The sequence below is a fragment of the Hyperolius riggenbachi genome, chromosome 2 (assembly GCF_040937935.1).
Source record: "Hyperolius riggenbachi isolate aHypRig1 chromosome 2, aHypRig1.pri, whole genome shotgun sequence".
Taxonomy (NCBI): Eukaryota; Metazoa; Chordata; class Amphibia; order Anura; family Hyperoliidae; genus Hyperolius; species Hyperolius riggenbachi.
The window spans coordinates 186883406-186905329 of NC_090647.1; the positions used below are offsets into that span (position 1 = coordinate 186883406).

The 21924-nt window shown below is 42.6% G+C and overlaps 1 long non-coding RNA gene across 1 annotated transcript in view; it reads right to left on the reverse strand.

The window, feature by feature from the left end:
- The window catches only part of LOC137544182 (uncharacterized), a 37359-nt gene extending 28791 nt beyond the window's left edge, over positions 1–8568 (reverse strand). Inside the window, exon 1 of the long non-coding RNA XR_011025765.1 lies at positions 8498–8568. This is a non-coding gene — a long non-coding RNA (uncharacterized lncRNA). The remainder of the gene's footprint in view (positions 1–8497) is intronic.
- Between the last annotated feature and the right edge of the window lie 13356 nt (positions 8569–21924).

Genomic DNA, 21924 nt, shown 5'->3' on the forward strand with positions numbered 1-21924 from the left:
AATAATAGTAACTTCTCATTTTGGCCCCTTACAATGCTCAGGAATCCTGCTTAAAGCAAACCTGAAGCAAAAAGAAACCTTATGATATAATGAATTGTATGTGTAATGCAGAAAATGAATAGAACATGAGTATTGAGTAGCAGAGAAATGAATCTCATATTTTTATTTTCAGTTATATAGCTTTCTTTTTTATAACATTGCATCATTCTGTCACAGTTGCATGTTTAGAATCCACACCCTATAAAACAAAGGAGAAATAATGACCCTTTGAACTGTCCTGCAGTAAATCCTTATCTCATGTTTTCTTGCAGTGTTTCTTGGCTGTTGAAGTGCTTCAGAAAACAGGACTATATTGCTGGGTACACACGATGCGTTTTTTCTGTCGATTTTCCGTCCGATCGTTTTCCGATTCGACTCTCTTATCTTTTTGTATCTATTTCCATTAACTTCTATGAGAAATCGATCAGAAAAACGATCGAAAATAAGATCGGACATGTCGGAAATGATCTATCAAACCATCTATCTAACACAAAATTGTATGGTATGTATCTAGCATATACAACCTAGTGGGTCAAATAGCTCAGAGAAGCTCTTTAACAAGGATAACAACTGACTTTTTTAACTCTTCCTCTACTGGAACACACGATGAGACTCTTTTCTTTGCTACTAATGTTCTATTTCTTAGCTGTGCTACACATACAGTTCATTATCTCATATTAAGGTTTGCTTTAACTCCGCTGCTAACTGCATCCACAGGAGAAGGTGAATGGAGACACTATGGCGTTTAAATGATATATTGCATGTTTGTGGAAGCTTTGTGTTCAGTCCACGTTCTCTAGGCACGAGTCCATTAATAACACTGGCATATATTCACTAACAAATACGGATGTCTTTTTGACCCTTGTGAAACTCTAGAATAGAATGTTGATAAACCTCTTCACAGTGTGATGGCAGAGAGGCTCACATTACCTTCATCTACATTACTGAAATAATGTTATTTTATTGTCAGAAGCAATCCTCCAGCTCGCCCTTGAGCCGGTTGACATGGTTATGCCCTTGATAGTGTACGCCGAGATAAGGGAATCAATAGCTACCTCTCCAAATCTTGTGGGCCAGGATCGCCAGCCTAAGCTCACAGCATGCCCTTAAGCTATTCCCCACTACAAGGTCAAAGATTAAGTTCTTTTTTATTTTAATGATCATAAGTAAACTGCCATGCATAGGACAGAGTTGTTATCTAAAGCAAACATAGGGTATTTCCTGTTTAGACTATGTATTTAGTTTACAAGCACTTTCACTCCTTGTCATGAAGGAACTTGGCTGAGGAGTTGTGTAAACATCCTGTAATTTACTGTATTGGCAAAACATGGACTTTATTCAGAGCGCTGGAAAAGCTTTGCAGCTGCCAATGCAATACAGTCCTGAATTAAACTGATACTTCATACCATTACAATAAATGATTATAGCTATAAATATGAGGCACGAGCTTAATAGATATAGCTAATAGTGTCTCGGTCTTCTTCTATTAAAGGTTCGCTTAAAGACCATAATATATGAAGTAAATAGTCTTGATATAAACAGTCTTGGGAATCGAGGTTACCTGTATAGTGACTCCTATATTAATCATGTGCCCTAGGCTCTACTCCAACTCTGTATAGTCACTCTCAATATGGTCTCTGTCCTCTCTATGATCTCAACTATGCATTTGCTGCACCAAACTGCAATGATGTGAAAACTATATACACTGATCAGCCAAAACATTAAAATCACCTGCCTTATATTGCATAGGCCCCACTTGTGCTGCTAAAATGTCTCTGAGTCTGACCCTTTGAGAAGTGGAAAACATTACCGAAGCTGTCCAAAGGTATCTGGAACCAAGATATTACTGACAGAACTTTCAAGTCCTATAAGTTGGTGGAATAACAAAACCTTTGATTAGACTCAGTGGTGTAACTAACGAGCTATGGGCCCCAGTGCAAGTTTTACATGGGGCCCCCCAAGCACTCTTTACATAACAAATGATACAGCGCACCAAAACCTGCCAAGGACAACCACAGTGTCAGAGGTGCAAGAAGGGGATGGGGAACAGTTTGTTAATGATTACAACTATTTACAGCATTTATAGAAGTAATTATTACCAGCACAGTTATAATACTGGAAAGAAAAAACAAAGACAAACGGGAGCCCAAATGGTGCAGTATATCACGAGTATTGGGTTATAGAAAAATATTTCTGTAGAAAGGTACTACCGACCACTTCAAGCACGTTTGAAACGCTTTGAAACCCGACTCCACTCAGGTTACCCAGGAATCCTGGACTCGGTCGCTCTCTTCGTAAAAAATCCACGCTCCTTAAGCAGGTGCGCAAGGCCCCCCTCCAGGTAGGACGGGGGGAGTAAGGTACAGTAGAAGGTGGAGAGGTGCCCAATATTTATAAAATACTTTAAAATCAATTAAAATGAGAAAGATTGAGGTGGCTTACCTCATAGACGACAAAAATACTTTAGGTAAGGAAATTTATTAGAATGTTTGGCACAGGCTACGCGTTTTGTGGGTCTACGCCCACTTCCTCAGGCCAAGTAAAGTGCCCTGGTAGTCTATAGACCGCACTAGAGGCGCCCCAAGTGCGGTCTATAGACTACCAGGGCACTTTACTTGGCCTGAGGAAGTGGGCGTAGACCCACGAAACGCGTAGCCTGTGCCAAACATTCTAATAAATTTCCTTACCTAAAGTATTTTTGTCGTCTACTAGGTAAGCCACCTCAATCTTTCTCATTACCAGCACAGGACCAATAGAGAGCTAATATTGTGTGTTAGGGAGGGCACCATGGGGCCCCTCAGGCCCAAGGGCCACGATGCGGTCACAACCTCTGCAACCCCTATTGCTACGCCACTGATTAGACTTGTTATTATTGATTTATAAAGCACCAAGCAGTGGTGTAACTAGCACTCTATTGATGTGGAGCCCCAAAACCTATAAATACAGCTGCAGTGTCAGAGAGGAGTAATCAGAGTAAGAAAACAGTGTAAGGATTACCACTAAGCAACGCACATACAGGGGTGTTCATTACCAGCATAACACCAATGAAAAGCTTATAAGACAGATGGAGTGGGGCCTCTAGTGGGCCCCTCTGGTTGATTGATTTCTAGCCGATTTCAATCAATTTGGTCTAACTGACAGGATGGAAAATCTAGGTCGATCTTCCTTCTGGCAGCAGATCGATGGCCCATAGGGTTGCATTGGATCTATTGATTTATTTATTTAAGTATTTATATAGCGCCAACATATTACACAGCGCTGTACAGAGTATATTGTCTTGTCACTAACTGTCCCTCAGAGGGGTTCACAATCTAGTCCCTACAACAGTCATATGTCTATGTATATATCATGTAATGCATGTATTATAGTCTAGGGCCAATTTTAGGGGGAAGCCAATTAACTTAACTGTATGTTTTTTGGGGATGTGGGAAGACACCTGAGTGCCCGGAGGAAACCCAGGCAGACACAGGGAGAACATACAAACTCCTTGCAGATGTTGACCTGGCTTGGATTCGAACCGGGGACCCAACGCTGCAAGGCGAGAGCGCTAACCACTACACCACCGTGCTGCCCACCGTGCTGCCCATGGTCCAATAATGCATTTAGATCTATTTCCAATAGATTTCATTCTGAAATCTATTGGAAATCTGTTCCTAGTGTGTGGCACACATCAGATAGATTCCTGTCAGATTCGACTTGACAGGCATCTGACAGAAATCTATCCGATGGTTGAATCTGCTGCAAATCTGTAAAGGTGGCCATACACTGGCCCGATTCGCGGCCGTTTCGACAGCAGATTCGATCTTGGGATCGAATCTGCTGCCAATGGTTCGCGGTAAACGCACCCGCCGATCCGATTTCCTCCCGAAATCGGATAGGTCCGTCGATCGCGCCGTGCGGGAAATTACCCTCGATCGCCCGCGGGTAGGGAGCGCGTCGCTAGCGGCGGCCGATCCGATCAGGTATACATTACCTGAAGCTGGCTCCCGGGCATCTTCTCCGCGCTGCACGGCTCTGTTCCGGCTCCATCCCGGCGCTTCCTGTGTCACTCCGTGACCAGGAAGTTCAAATAGAGCGCCCTCTATTTGAACTTCCTGGTCACGGAGTGACACAGGAAGCGCCGGGATGGAGCCGGAACAGAGCCGTGCAGCGCGGAGAAGATGCCCGGGAGCCAACATCAGGTAATGTATACGGGTGGGGGGGACAGGCGGCAGGAGTAGCTCAACAGATTGTGATCGGTTTCAGGCTGAAATCGATTCACAATCTGTTTGCAGTAAAGGCAGCCATACGATCCCTCTCTGATCAGATTCGATCAGATAGGGATCTGTCAGCTGGTCGATCTAATGGCAAATCGACCAGTGTATGGCTACCTTTAGTGTATGGCCACCTTTAGAAAGAAACATGGAGTACATAATAATGCAGACAGTGTCATACACACAAAATACAGTATAGACACACACCAGTCCAGCTGCTGCAGTGCTGACAGCTACCAGATTCCTGAAGAACATCATCATCATTTGTGGTTGACACAGGTATTAGTTTGATGTTTGCACATATAAACGTAAATCATTCATATTCTGTGCTTGTTAAAGTGTACCAGAGCTGAATGGAACAAAAAGTTTTATACATACCTGGGGCTTTCTCCAGCCCCATCCGCTCACATTGCTACCATGCCGCCGTCCTCCACTGCCCTCAGTTTCGGGAACCGGGTCCCGTCACTGCCGTCAGTCGGCTCCAGTCTACCCACTGCTGCTGGAGAGATACACAAAGAGCGCACTTCTCTTATGTCAGACTGGAGCCGACTGACAGAAGTGCGGGGACCCGGTTCCCAAAGCTGCGGGCAACGGAGGACGGCAGCGCGGGAGCGATCGGAGCATGGGGCTGGAGGAAGCCCCATGTATATATAAATATTTTTATTTCGTTCAGCTCTGAGTCCCTTTAAGAGCAACATGCAATAAGCCACAGAGGGTTTTTTTTTGGTCAGCTAACTGCTTGGGTAGACTGTGGGCTGAAACAAAAATGATTGCTTCAATTGACTAAATGCTAATGTCTGAACAATTCTTTCCTGTGTAGGGTCCTATGTTTGTGATCTGTACTCTACAAACATTTTTTTCAAGCGTTAGAATGGGGAAGCCTTCTGACATTGTGATCAAGAGAAATGTTCCACTTTTTTAAATCAAAAGTTTAGTTTATTGCTGCATCAAGAAGATGCACAATTTTCAGTAGACTAGTGTGTAGTTTACCTTACTTTTAAATGACAACTGTAGTGAGATGAACATGGAGGCAGCCATATTTATTTCCTTTTGAACAATACCAGTTGCCTGGCAGCCCTGCTGATCTATTTGCCCGCAGCAGTGGCTGAACAATACCAGAAACAAGCATGCAGCTAATCTTGTCAGATCTGCCATAAATGTCAGAAACGGGTATGTTCTCTCCGTATCTGCGTGGGTTTCCTCCGGGCACTCCGGTTTCCTCCCACATTCTAAAAACATACGGATAAGTTAATTGGCTCCCCCTAAAAAAATTGGCCCTAGACTACAGTACTTACACTACATAATATAGACATATGGCAATGGTAGGGATTAGATTGTGAGCTCCTTTGAGGGACAGTTAGTGACAAGATATATATATATATATATATATATATATATATATATATATATATATATATATATATATATATATATATACATTGTACAGCGCTGCGTAATATGTCGGCGCTATATAAATACTAAATAATAATAATAACGGCTGATCTGCAACATGCTTGTTCAGGGTTTATGGCTAAAAGTATTAGAAGCAGAGGATCAGCTGGGCTGCCAAGCAACTGGTATTGCTTAAAAGGAAAAAATATGGCAGCCTCCATAACCCTCTTGTTACAGTTGTCCTTTAAGAAATTACCTTTATTATAGCAAGACAATGCACATCGCTTGCAATGACCTGTTTGGTATTCATACCTCCTCTCCAGCATTGACAAGCTGGCAAATGTTCAGAATCTATGTTCTGGACACAACTGTGTTATTAGTCATTATGTGTATGGTAAACAATGCAATCCATAGTCACTGAAAACAGCAATAGGAAAGGAAGGGAACCCCCCCTTAAAACGATCATTTCATTACTGACTGTGACTTGTGAATTAGACAAATAAAATGCTGATTAGCATGCCCTGCTGACAGTAAATAAATTCCTTCTAGAAAATGAAGTTATTTTCATAGCGGCATTGTTCCTGTGACTACGCTGTGTGGAGCATCCTGATATTGCCATAAAAGTTCCCCAGCTAATTATTTGTCTCTACAACTTTTCACTTCCTGAGGCGGATTTATGCTAAATCCTGTTATTAGTCTTGCTCTGCAATTGCTTTTGTCTGTGACTGGAAGCAAAGCTCAAAGCCTGCAGTCAGCCTTTTATTATATGGAACGTGAATAGAGGTTTGACCCAACTCTCATCTGTTTTCCATTCTGGTGACTGTAAGCAGCATCTCTTTGACAGTAAATTTGTGTTTTTGCTCTGTCCTACACTTTTATAGTCATGTCTAGTTATATTTGTCACAAAGAAGCAGAATAATAAAATCAACGGGTGTGCTAGACACACAGAGAATTTATTTTCTGTGAACTCTTATTTATAGCTCTTTGCAACATTGTTTAGACTTCCAAATATGAAGTTTACAATTCAGAACAAAGCCTCTGTGCACAGTTTGAATTATTACCTCCCTTGTGTCATAATATATGCTAAAGAAACACAAACACAATTGCTTATTAATAAGGGTGACCTTCACTAAAGGCTTATGGACATTGGTGGTAGATAGAGCTGCTGCCCATCGCATTGCCTCAGTGGCCCAGTAGTCATAGCACTCTCCAGCTTTATAGACGTGCTGCACGGAATGTGGCCATGACGATAAAATCTGTCTACCTCAGCTGAGAGCCTTGAGTGAATGCAATTTGTGGACAGTAGCAACCCACTGCCTGCTTTAAATTCAGCATGCTGGTAAACTTCTCCATCCTGCGCTGTTCAGGGTCCTTTCACTTTCCCTCCCCCCCCCCCCCCACCATAGCAACAGATGTATCATAAGCTTGATTAATGACATATCTGTACAGAATCGGCTATGAGCTGTCACACGAGGGATAAAGTCCCGAACCTTGCCAGGAAACAGCAATCCAATTAAAAGTTAGTGCACATGTACAAGGAATGTCACCAGATGGCATTGCATGGTCAAAATTGTACAGATGCATCTTTAGCCTGCAGGCAAGTGACATGTTCTATTGCTCTGGGGAGGGGGGGGGAGGGGCAGAGGGTCAATGGAGCGGCACAGGAGGGAACATCATGTGGCAGGTGAGGTGAGTGGTGAGAACAATGCTCTCGGCCGGAGATCCACCCGGTTGAGAACTGGATGAGGCATAGGATGGCACTGTATGCATGCTAAATTCTCAGCAGAGGCAGTTATCGGTCACCTTGGCTGAGTTTTATCTAGCATGTATACAAAGCTTAAAGGGTGGCAAGGAGAATGCCAGCGCATACCACTAAGGCTGCATCTGAAATGACCACCAGCTCAGTGTGCAGCACCTAAATAGATTTTCTGCACACTTTGCATTCAATTCAGATGCGAACTAGGGTTCCTCCTAGTTTAATAAATGTTAGCACCTGTCTTGGATGCAGGGTATGCATTTTTCAGTCTGGCAGAGGCGGTGTATGCCTGTGCGATTAACCATTCAATTGCAACATGTGTTTAGGGATGCGCAGCCTTTCCCCCCACCTTTTCTTAACTTTGTAACTATGTAACTGTCAGGTTAGCTGCTCCCAGCCCCTCCTCCTGAGTTTCCTGTTTGCATGATAAGTAGTAGCAGATTTGCATATGATTTGCATCTGAATTGAATGCAAAGTGTGCAGAAAATCTATTTAGGTGCTGCACACTGAGCTGGTGGTCATTTCAGATGCAGCCTTAGTGGTATGCGCTGGCGTTCTCCTCGCTGTTCAACAAAATGTAAGTTACACATTTTTTTTGCTTAGCTGCTCCCAAGGTTTTAAATTTAGGTTAGGTTTCGTCATGTGACTTTTTCAAAAAGGGTCATTGGGTCACATGACGAAACCGGTCCAAAACCGAGCCAAGTCACGGACTTTAATGGGGTTAACAACAGATCAATGGATGGAATTGGGAGGACATCGGAGTGGACACTATACAGGAGCCCCAGATAAGTAGAAATTATTTTGTTTTCTTCATCTTAGGTACACTTTAAAGTACATTGGCTGTTATCCCATAATTTTTTTTATTTTTTCTTTATTTTTTTAAGTTAACCCTCATTTCTCTGGCAGTCCTGTTTCTTTTGCACACAGGACAAGTAAAACATCTTTGCCATTTAGGTACATTTATTAGTTCTGCAAAAAGAGAAAAAAACAAACAAAAACAAACACATAAAGAATTACAGATAATAATTACAATACCATGAAAACCAATGTCACTGACCGGAAGATCTGGCACATGGCCCCATTCACCGGAAAGAAGCTGGGAGTCTGGGTAATTGGGTTATACGGTGTTGAATCAAGGGAAACCCTTTGCCAGCAATCTTTGATGTAAAAGCTGCTGATGTCTAAAAGAGAGATGCTCCCTTCATATTTTGCTAATTGATTGAAAGACCAAATGATCCATAGGAAAAGTTGCATCATTAACTTAATTGAGAGCAAAGCCTTATTAGAGGGGAAATGAAGGAGACAGAGCCAGGGACACAGCAGGTTTTCATCTGAGATGTCAACAAACAGACATTGTAACTAAAAGCAGACAGTGAGCCCTCTGCTTCATTTACATCCTGGGCTTCAGAGTGAAAGAATGTGCAGCGGCTGGAGGAACAGGAGGCTGAAACACAAAGGCAAACAACATTCATTAAACATACTTCTGCGTATAAAACTTCATCTGTATTTAGAAACATATTGAGTAGGGGCCTGGCAAGGATCAGTACAGGTATTCAGGATCCCTCTAACCAATTACTTTACTGTTGATTAAAAAAAGCCCTTCTGGCTCCTCTCTGAAGCTTAGTAAAGCCTATATCAAACATGTTAATAGAATTAGTTTGCTTTGCTTTCTCATGGGACTGCAATTTAAAAGGCCCTCTTGAGTGCAGCAGTCAGTGAGGGCCCTAGGCAATTGTGTTTAGCTTCTGCTCTTATCTCTAGCATATCCCTCAAGCCAGATGCTGACAGAAGAGGAAACTGTATATTGGTACCTGGTATTTGTCTTCATGGAATGACTGGGGTGTATTTGTTGCTTCCTACCAGTAATTCTTTCTCCAAGTATCTAATCTCTTCTCCTAATCTCTTCCCCTTTGATTTTATAAATAAAGAACTTCTAAAGCACTGTAAGCCGTTAGAAATACCTTTTTCTAATGTCTAAAGGCCTGTACCCACCACACGATTTTCCCAATGATTTTTCCGACAACCGACGTTCTTTTTTGTGCTATGAACGATTGTTTCCACAATCTTGCAACATGGGTACAGGCGCGTGATCGAGCTAGCGCACGCCGATAATAACCGTCACAGTGAATTGCATCTTTAAAATCCCCGATGACTCTGCGAAAAGTACCCCAATCGCTTGAAGTCTTGTTCACACCTGTCGTGTAACGTTGTGTGACATCGCGCATACCCGCCGGCAGGAAGTTGGATTAGGGAGCACTCATCGTGGTGGGACATCGTTGGATCCATCTTCCTACATCATTTTGGTGAGTATGTAGCTTAATTTTTATAAACATGTTTGATTTATTAATAAAAAGGAACAGAAAAACCCATCTTTGCAAAAGTATAAACCAATTTTATTAATAATCTTAAAAAAGGCACGCAGTGTTTGTCCCTAAAGTGCAAATCCCCATAAGTTAAAAAGACCCAGGAAACATGTCCTAATCACCAACTGCATATATGCAGTTGGTGATTAGGACATGTTTCCTAATCACCAACTGCATATATGCAGTTGGTGATTAGGACATGTTTCCTGGGTCTTTTTAACTTATGGGGATTTGCACTTTAGGGACAAACACTGCGTGCCTTTTTTAAGATTATTAATAAAATTGCTTTATACTTTTGCAAAGATGGGTTTTTCTGTTCCTTTTTATTTGTTTATTGGTGTGCTCTATTTTTGATGTTTGATTTATTTTTGTAGCTTTAACATCTTTTGTTTGTGTGTTTCTGTTGACTGTTATTTCTACAACAGTCTAGGTGTGAGTTCAGAAAAAGCAGCAGGATGTGTTATTGTAATCATTTAACCTCCTTGCCGGTTATCCCGAGCTCAGCTCGGGGTAACCTGCGCAGGAGGATTTCTCAGGCCCCGCTGGGTTTGCTGAGGGGTGGATCGGGATTCCCTGTGACGTCCCGACGATCGGAGCGGGTGGGGGATGCCGCCGCTCAGCGGCTATCATGTAGCGAGCCCTGGGCTCGCTACATGAGTTGAGAAAAAAAATTTAAAAAAAGTTCTGCGCTGCCTCCTTGCCGGCGGGAATTAGACCTTGTTCAGTGTTCTCTGTACATGCGCCAGCACTAAATACATGAATAATAATAATTATTGTTGTTATTACAACATCATGGAAGTTTAGAAACATCTGTTAGTCCTTCTCAGATCTGGATCAAATGCTGTTACACGGCATCCAATATTTTCTTTCTATCAACAAAACAATTTTATAAAGTGATAGGTATTGCCCATTCATTAGAAATGAATTATTTTACCATTGTGAATCGATCAGCCATGCTGATATACACTGGTCTATGTGCACGTGAGGCGAGGTGGATGTGCAAATGGCTAATCAATATACAGTCACAGGAGCAAGTAGCTGATGAAACTTGCCAAGGAAACTAGATTGAACGGAAGAGACATCAGACACACGTTACACTGACTTGACATAACTTTTTATTACCATCATTAATGTGCATTTATATAGCGCATTCATTGAAACTTCTTAATAGATGGCAAACTGTCTTGTATTATCATGACTGAAAAATGTTATATGTTTCTGATTAGCCACAGACCTTTATTCCCGTCTCACTAACACCAGGTTCTCCAGTGCTCCAGAAAAGAAAATCTGTCCATATACTCATCATATTGAACTAGGACCAAATTTCTGGAAACCAGGCCTTGGGAAGTTTTGCCTAAAGGGGCAGACATGTCTTCCATGGTGAACATGGAAGAGAAGGCTGCAAATGATAAAGGAAGGGTGCAAATGGTGAGCAACCCATGGAAGAGGGGTGCTGCTGTGCACGGGTGGTGTACATGAAGGAGATGGGGTACTGTACATGGATGTTACACATAAGGTTGCACATGTAATAGAAGGGATGATATTGCTCATAGATGGGAAGAGCAGTCCCATGAGAAGGCAAAGGAACAAGAAAGTTAGCCTAGGAGTGCATAAGGTAAACTATTGTACACTAAAACCAAATCAAGTAAATCTGTTGACAACTGTCTATCTTTGAATTATATATTAGTGTCTTCTAGAGATAAATATAATGTAAATTAGGTGACTGTCAAATGATTCTGCAGCCAAACACAAAATATATATACTGTATATACAAAGGCAACATCTGGCTATATCCAGGACAGAGAAAAAACATTGAAGGAAACATTTTAGACTCAGACATTCATTCAGCCCATTCGGGTGCACACAATTAAATCTTTATCCATTTTGCTTCACGCTGCAGGAACAGTCTTTTCCTGTCACCCCCTCTGGGTGGGGCCAATACCAACGTCAATCACAAACCACTGCAGTTGGACCAAAGTATGATGCATATTTAAGAAATGTTGTGAGACCAACATTTCTGTGGAAGCAGATGAACTCGGAGACATCTTCTCATAGAAAACAGTGCTTTCCATGTGCATTGTACAGTAATCTTGATGGAACTCCACTGTAAAAAGCCACAAATGGCCAATAATTACTCAAAAGGCCACTATTCATTAGCAGGTATTTGGATATTGGAATGGTTAAGCTACATTGAACGGAGGTGGGGATTAGGGGATCACAATTCGGCGTTTCTTGCACACAACACTGCCTATGTAAATAAAGTGCAGTAAGGGCCGGAACCCATAAGCAGCACTTTCCAAACACTTGCTGATTGCCTGCAAGGACAGTGGAACTATATGAGGTTCCCTTAAATAAATCATCAGGCAAAATATACAAAATGAGAGCTACTTACCTGGGGCTTCCTGGAGCCCGTTGCAGCCGATATTTCCCTCGCAGCAGTTCCGGTGGCTCCCGGTCCCCTCCGTTGGAAATGCCAACCTCTCTAGGTCAGCATCTACTGTGCCTGCGCTTGTGGTCGCATTGACGTGTTTCAGAGTGTACTGCGCAGGCAAAGTAGTTGTCAGTGCGCCCACAAGTGGCTCTCGCTCAGGCGTAGTAGATGTTGACCAGGCGAGGTGAGGTTGGCATCTCCAACTGAGGGGACCGGGAGCCATCGGCGCTGCGGCAAGGGACATGTTGGCTGCCAGGGGCTGGAGGAAGCCCCGGGTAAGTAGATCTCATTTTGTATATTTTACCTCATGATTCCTTTAAGACTTGTATAAGGAGGTTGATGCAGACTGAGATCAATCCCTCAGGTGACAGTTTTGTTTGGAGACTGATGCTGTACAAAAGTGTCACTAGCCTGCAGAAGATGTGGTCAGAACTCCTAAATCAGGGGTTCTCAAACTGGGTGTCGCGGCACCCTGGTGCGCCTTGAGCACCTCCCAGGGGTGCCTCAGCATGCATCCCATTCCTTTGTACAATGCCATCAGGTAATGCAACTAGCTGAATTACCTGCCAGTTAACCTTTAATCCCGTTACTTACTGCAGTCCCCATGTAGGGAAATGTCTTTGTGGTCTACAAGGTTGACTCTTTATCCTTTTGTGCTTTTGGGGGGCTGCATAATGTGGGAGGGGGTCACTGAATACTTAGAGGCGGATGCTGCCTAATAGGCATCACTAGCTACTTGGAGGGGGTGCTACTTATTAAGGGTCATGACGGTATTTTGGTAGTTTTTGCCGAGGGGTGCCTTGAAAAATTTTTAAAGCCATCAAGGGTGCCCTCACCCAAAAAAGTTTAAGAACCACTGTCCTAAATGACAAATCGACACTGGAGACAGTAGACACACAAACTGCACTATGACAAACAAAAGCTCTGACAAGTAATACATGGAGGGCAGTGCTGAACTCATCTGCGCTAGCCCTGCAGACTGTCTTTAATTTTAGCTTTTTGCTGGACTTAATAAACAAAGCTGAACCTGTAAGCTTGCTCGATTAGTTTTGTGGAATAACACGTTGGGTCCTTATCAATTTCGGCTAGCTCTGAATACCTATGGCTACCTTTGAATGCCTATGTCTACCTTTGGGCTTCCAGATATTTGACACACACAAGAGGCTTGATTCACAAAGCCGTGCTAATGCAGAGCACGACCGTGCTATGTGTTTAGCACGCAATGTGGCGCGCGTGAAGGTTTACACGTGTAAAGATTTATGTGTGCATGCTAATGCAGCAAAGTGCGCGCATTAACGCGTGAACACATTCGTTAGCGTGCGCATGTAAATCTTTACGCGCGTAAACCTTCACGCATGTCACATTGCGTGCCAATCGCATAGTACGATCATTAGCATGGCTTTGTGAATCAAGCCCAAGAACTTGATGATGTTGTGAACTGACATGCTAAATGCCAAACTGCAATTTCTGTATACTAGCGTGTTAAATAGACACAGTCTGAGATATATACAGTGTCCTACTGAATAATTGTTGCACTGCAAAATGCTAAAGTACTGTGCAAATGAAACATAACACAATCTACAACCTAATGAAAAGAATCATTATTTTCCTTGGTCTAATGTAAAAGCCGTCATGAATTGAAATGTTTTTACAATACAGACCCTTACAATTTATCAGCATTGTCATACATTGCTATATCATACCTTAGTGAGGGATGTTTACATTCGCTCATGTACACAAAAGTAGGTGTTCACGAAAAACAGGCATAAAAGCAACGTTATTTCACCCAAATATAATGTAATCAAATAAAATGTAGTTTGTGCTTCAGATTACAAAAAGGAATTGAGTTTGGGCCAGAAGACTAAATAAATCCATACACAAGCCTATTAGTCTTATCGTGTTTGTTCCTGTTGGGCTTTTTATGAATCACTGCAGGAACAAATAGACAAGGAGGAGAGATAATTTACATCTAATCACAGTTGTAAAACTGCCATCGGTTCACAGATATAAACTACAAGGACGAAAAGGAAAAAAAAAACATGGAAATGTACCAGGACACAATGTTTCTCATAACTGCTGCAGTTCTCTGGTCAGAGGAAAAATAATGTCTACCATTTCTATATTCTACTACGCTATTAAAGCATTCCTGAACTCTGGATGATATTACAGCTTACCAGAAGCTGAAATTAGAAACTTACTTCAGATGTAGGTAGCCCCTTAATATGTTTATGTGGCCAAACTCACGCTCCTGCCATGTACGAGTATATCCATAGGCCACGCTCCTGCCGTGTACGGGCATATCCATAGGCCACGCTCCTGCATGTATGAGCATATCCACAGATCACGCTCCTGCCATGTATGAGCATATCCATAGGCCACGCTCCTGCCGTGTACAAGCATATCCATAGGACACGCTCCTGACATGTACGAGCATATCCACAGGCCACGCTACTGCCGTGTACAAGCATATCCATAGGCCACGCTCCTGCCATGTATGAGCATAACCATAGGCCACGCTCCTGCCGTGTATGAGCATATCCATAGGCCCCGCTCCTGCCATGTACAAATATATCCATACGCCACCTTCCTGCCGTGTACGAGCATATTCATAGGCCCCGCTCCTGCCATGTACAAGTTTATCCATTGGCCACGCTCCTGCATGTACAAGCATATCCATAGGCCACGCTCCTGCGTGTATGAGCATATCCATAGGCCATGCTCTTGCCGTGTACGAGCATATCCATAGGCCACGCTACTGCCATGTATGAGCATATACATAGGCCACGCTCCTGCCGTGTACAAGCATATCCATAGGGCACGCTCCTGACATGTACGAGCATATCCACAGGCCACGCTACTGCCGTGTACAAGCATATCCATAGGCCACGCTCCTGCCATGTATGAGCATAACCATAGGCCACGCTCCTGCCGTGTATGAGCATATCCATAGGCCCCGCTCCTGCCATGTACAAATATATCCATACGCCACCTTCCTGCCGTGTACGAGCATATTCATAGGCCCCGCTCCTGCCATGTACAAGTTTATCCATTGGCCACGCTCCTGCATGTACAAGCATATCCATAGGCCACGCTCCTGCGTGTATGAGCATATCCATAGGCCACGCTCTTGCCGTGTACGAGCATATCCATAGGCCACGCTACTGCCATGTATGAGCATATGCATAGGCCACGCTCCTGCCGTGTACGAGCATATCCATAGGTCACACTCCTGCTGTGTACGAGCATATCCATAGGCCACGCTCCTGCCATGTACGAGCATATCCATGAGCCATGCTCCTGCCGTGTATGAGCATATCCATAAACCACACTCCTGCCATGTACTGGCATATCCATAGGCCATGCTCCTGCCATGTACGAGCATATCCATACTGGGTGTATGCAAGAACAGTTCACTCATGCCCAGTAGAGTGAAGCAGTTTGTGCGCTGTTTTTTTCTCCATGCAGGAGTGGCTTTCTTCTACTGGTTATGCGTGGACCGTACTCGCACATGCCCAGTACACATGCACTTGTATATGCCAAAGAGTGTAGCCAGAAGAAGAATAGAGTCCTGGGCAGCGGTGGTGGGCTCCAGGAGGATCTGCAAAGCATCTGAACATTTAGAGGCTTCCCACTACTTAGATAAGTATCCAAACCAGGTGGAGAGTGACACCTGCAAACATGTGCATCGCTTTCTTGGCATCACAACTTTGCTATCTGCATTATACCCTTTTGTGATAAGCTGTTGAGGCCAGAAACGGGCTGCTGCCTCTGCTTTTTTACCAACAACATGTAATGCATTTGATTGGAGCTATGTTTCATGTTGTGCTGCACCAACCTTCAATTTGGATAGAGGCCAAATTATAACTGTAATGGCGGTATCCATGACAAAGTTAATATGTTGGAATTATAATTATATCTATAAGGAAGTTATATATATATATTTGTCATTAAGTGGTGAGATGGACATAGCGGACCTTTTTATTGCTCTCCACTTTAGACAGTTTAGGGTATAAGACTCTCTGTTAGTTTAGAAACAGGGGGTAGGGTGTTAGATTCACGTGGGGGTGTTCCCGTGTTAACAGGAAACCCTCACCGGGGTTCTCATTTTATTTCTTTATGTTACTTGTCTTCTTTTACTACTGCTATCTTTTTTGTTTCTTTTCTCTCCAGCAGAACTATGCTAAGCAAGCCTCCTCCCATAGCCTTATCCGAGAAGGTGTAGTAGTGAGTAACCCAGTGTTCAAGAAATATAATAAATTAAACTTATGGCACTGACTTCAATACTTTCATGGAATGTCAGAGGCATGAACAACTCAATTAAACGCAAACTGATTTTCAACCACATTCGCAAATTAAACCCTCATATAATCTGCCTACAAGAAACTCATCTATTAGGAGCCAGAGCATTTCTTCTTAAGAAGCCCTGGATAGCGCAATACCACTTGGCTCACTACTCCTCCTTCTCAAGGGGCACAACTATTCTGATTACTAAAGCATTCCCGGGCAGCGTCACGGATGTTAGGGTGGATGCCAAAGGTAATTTTGTAGTGATTAAATGTTTAATAGAAGGCCGCCCAATAATAATTGCGTCCATATATGTACCACCTCCCTTCAATATATCAGTTCTAACTGAATTGATGACCAAGATACATCCCCTTCTAGATGCCCCCCTAATTCTAATAGGCGATTTTAATGCAATTTTAGACCCCAACTTAGATAGATTGAAGCCTGGAGGAAGAACCTTTCCAGCACTCTTGAGTTGGTTAGACACATACAACTTACAAGATCTCTGGAGATGGAAGTTCCCTGACTCCAAATCTTTCTCCTGCTTCTCTGACTCCTATAAAACAATGTCCAGAATCGATATGTGTATGGGATCCCTAGATACTATGCCCCTAGTGGACTCCATTACCTACCTAGCTCATGGTATATCAGACCATTCCCCACTTATGTGTAATCTGAGGCTTTCCACCCTGACCTCCCAGACGCTATGGAGAATGAATCCATGTTGGTTAGAGGACGAAGTGGTCCTTCAGGAATGTCAAAAAGGCATGGAGGAATTTTGGCAGATCAATAAGCAATCAGTTAAGGAACACATATGCTGGGATGCAAGCAAGGCAGTCCTTAGGGGCCTCTTCCGGGCCTCCCTCTCACGTATCAGACAAAACGAAACCGCCTCACAAGAGTATCATGAAAAGGCCTCTAATGAAGCCCGAACCACCCTGATCATTAATCCCTCTGACTCCAATTACATAAAATGGCAGATAGCACGTAGAAAACTTGAATTAATAACCTTGCAAAGAACTAAACGCAGAGATATTATCCAGTCCCAGCGATACTTTGAGTATGGGAATAAGTGTAGCAAGCTACTAACATACCTTTTAAAATTTACATCAGAATCTATGGCAATTCCCCGCATCAGAACCCCCACGGGTTTGTACGACATCCCTTGATATTGCTAATGCTTTCACGGAATTTTATACAGATCTATACTCTACTAAAACAGGAAATGTAGACAAAGAAACTGAGGAATTTCTGGGAGACCTGGATCTGCCAACATTATCAGAAGACGCGGTTAAAATTTTAGACGCTCCCATTACGGCTCAGGAAATAAACATGACCATCTCTTCATTTAAACATAACAAAGCACCTGGCCCAGATGGCTTACCTATTGAATGGTATGCAAAAAACAAAACTCTAATAGTCCCGCACTTACTATCACTATTCCAACATATATTTGACACTGGTCACCTTCCCGATACAATGTATGAAGCACTAATCTCCCTAATTTTAAAACCTAACAAGGACCCCACTCTCTGCGATTCATATCGCCCGATATCCCTCATTAATACAGATATTAAAATACTTACAAAAATTCTGGCCACCAGACTCAATGAATGCATCACCTCTATTGTCCACCCAGACCAAACGGGTTTTATACCTGGTCGTTCTACCAAATTAAATATTAGACGCTTGTTTTCAAACCTACAATACCCACACTCAAACTCTGGAACAAGAATAATCCTATCCCTTGACGCTAACAAGGCTTTTGATTCTATAGAATGGACATATGTAAGAGCAGTCTTGAAATCCTTTGGTTTCGGCCCTGTTTTTCAAAAGTGGTTCCAGATCTTATACAATAAACCCAAAGCCAAAATACGAATAAATTCCCTGATTTCCCCCCTTTTTTCTATTACAAGAGGCACAAGACAGGGCTGCCCACTTTCACCCCTCCTTTTTGCTCTAGCCATCGAGCCCCTTGCCCAAACTATCCGTATTAATCCCACACTTAGAGGACTCAAGATACGTGAAGTCGAGGAACGAATATCCCTATACGCTGATGACATGTTGGTATACTTGGCAGATCCGGGTCCCTCTTTAGAGACAACTCTAAACATATATGAGGCTTTCTACAAGATTTCGGGGCTCTCCATTAATTGGTCCAAATCGTTCCTATTCCCTCTGGATATATTTGACTCTCAAAAAATTACTAAGTCTTCACAACTGCAGATTGTAGAGGAATTTAGATATTTAGGTATATGGGTAACACGGCGGGCAACATCCTTCCTTCAAGTAAATCTGGTCCCAGCGCTAACGCAGACGGAGGAGAGGTTACGGAAGTGGTCTTCTCTTCCCCTAAACTTATGTGGCAGAGTATGTGTCATCAAGATGGTTATTGCTCCTAAACTTTTATATATTATGCAAATGTCCCCAATATGGATTCCACAATCCTTTTTCAAACGCATCAACTCTATGATACGCTCTTTCATTTGGTCCGGTTCTAAACCTCGTATCTCATTAGCTACCCTCCAACTCCCAACTAGTTTTGGTGGCATGGCTCTGCCCAATTTCTTTCTATATCACATGGCAGCTCAATTAATCCCCATACAAAGTTGGCTTAGCGATGATAGAACCAACGCCAGTCTAGCAACTGAGGCAGACATCGCAGGCTCATATGAGTCCCTATGTGGGGCGATATATAGATATAAGGTATCTAGTGGAAATGAAGGAACAACTCTCATACAAAACACTATTAAAACTTACAAAAGAGCTCGAAGATATCTTGGCGAGCCATTAAACCAAATATCACACAACTCACCTTTATGGGGAAACCCTAACTTACCCGAACTTCAATCAATACCTGACACTACCTTTTGGCACGCGCATAATATCAAATACGTATCTCAATTATATGACAATGGGACTTTCAAGGAATTCGCTACACTTCGTTTGGAATTTAGTCTACCCAAACATGCTCTTTTCCGTTATTTCCAACTGCGCCATGCAATTCGGGCTCAGATTGGACTAACGGAAGTCTCCACAGCCCCCTTAGGACTTGAGGAAATGCTACTTAGGAAGGACCACACAAAACAAATATCCACCATGTACAACTTTCTAAGCACCCACGGTAATAAGGGGAAAATTCAGTCCTCTAGAGAACGTTGGCTAACACTTGACCCAAGCTTAACACAAGAAAAGTGGACAGAACACGCTGAATTCTTTAATAGAGATATTATTGCCTCTCAGGACAAGCTCATAAACATTAAATGGTTTCATCAAATATATTTTACGCCTTTAAAACTAGCTAAAATGGGCCCAACTTATAATGACTTCTGTTTTAAATGTACAGCTCCACGCGCAGATTTTCTTCACTGCGTGTGGAATTGTCCCTTAGTGAACAGTTATTGGAAATCTGTGATTAATTTCCTGCGAGATACTTTACAGTTGCCGGTGGTTTTGGATCTACAACTATGCTTATTGGGAATCATAGGGGAAATACCCTGTAGTAAAAACCAATCAATTCTGATTAAAATCCTTCTACACTATGCCAGGAAAGCCATAACCTTAAAGTGGAAGCTACCTCAAGCACCATCCACAAGGGAATGGATAAAGCTAGTAAACTTAGCGCTCCCACTATACAAAATCACATACCAATCACGAAAACAATTTAAAAAATTTGATAAAGTCTGGTATAGATGGGTCAATGCTTCAGAAACCACAATCCCCAACCTCGATATCAGTGTCGCAGTCCAAGACCTACAATGGGTTTAGTGACACATAGAATAATAATAACCTTGCAACGTAACGGGTGTCATATAAGTATCTTACTGCTATATATATGTCGATCGAGCATATTGAATAGTAAGATTATCAACACCTTTGTACTAATGCTATGTGATTTTACTGTATGTTATAATGCTATACAATTGCATTGTTTTTGCTGGAACTACTGTTTTCTTTCTCTTTTCCTTTTGCTTTTTGTGTATTTTATTGTTTTTTATCTTTTGTATTGGTTTTGGAAATCAATAAAGAATCTCTTTAAAAAAAAACAACCTTCAATTTGGATGATAATAAAATATTGCAGGTGGACAACTTTTTTCTCATTTTTAATATAACAATAAATCCCCCCCCCCCCCAGTACCACCACCACCACCACATACACATGTTTGTCTCATTTATATTTTAGCAGAAATCAACATACTGCTCCCAGGTACCTTCATAGTATTACTCAGGGCAGTGCACAAATGCATAGACATAAATCCTGCTTAAAGGATACCCGAACTGACATGTGACATAATGAGATAGACATGTGTATGTACAGTGCCTAGCACACAAATAACTATGCTGCGTTCCTTTTTTTCTTTCCATGCCTGAAAGAGTTAAATATCAGGTATGTAAGTGGCTGGCCCAGTCCTGACTCAGACAGGAAGTGACTACAGTGTGGCTCTCACTGATAAGAAATTCCCATTTTTTTCTTTTTTTCTTGCTCTCAGAAGCTAGGAAAGTGTTTTATAGTTGGAATTTCTTATCAGTGAGGGTCATACTGTAGTCACTTCCTGCCGGAGTCAGGACTGAGTCAGCCACGTACATACCTGATCTTTAACTCTTTCAGGCAGAGAAAGAAAAAAAGCATAGTTATTTGTGTGCTAGGCACTGTACATACACATGTCTATCTCATTATGTCACATGTCAGTTCAGGTATCCTTTAAAGTGAGATAAAACTCTGACATAACATTCAATAAAAATGTGTTCTCAAAGTTCTCAAAGTACAGTTTATCTGCTCTGAAAGCTGCCATTGCAATTTATTGTATACCTGCTGTATTTATATATTAAAATCTATCTAGTGATCACTTCTCAGCTATTTCTGCTTCTCAGCTCAGTGTAGCTCAGTTTTGACAGTGTGCTAATGTTTCCTAAATGTATCTGACAAAGGAATGTAAACAGAAGATAATGTTATAACCAATGTGTATGTAGCCAGGAGCTTTCCACTGAAGAAAAAAATACTGTGTGAAACTGTTTAACCACTTGCCGACCGCGCACTCATACCGCACGTCGGCAAAGTGGCAGCTGCAGGACCAGCGACGCAGATCTGCGTCGCCGGCTGCAGGCTAATTAATCAATTCCTGTCATTTCACGGCAGGGGGCTCCGTGATTAGCCTGCGGGCCGCCGATCGCGGCTCGCAGGCTAAATGTAAACACAAGCGGAAATAATCCGCTTTGTTTACATTTTTACAACGCTGCTACAGTAGCAGCGTTGTAGTAGATCAGCGATCCCCGGCCAATCAGCGGCCGGGGATCGCTGTCACATGACAGTGGGGAGCCTGTTAGAGGCTGCACAGGACAGATCCGTTCCTGTGCAGCCTCCGATCTCTTGGGGAAGGGAGGGAGGAGAGGGAGAGGGGGAATCCT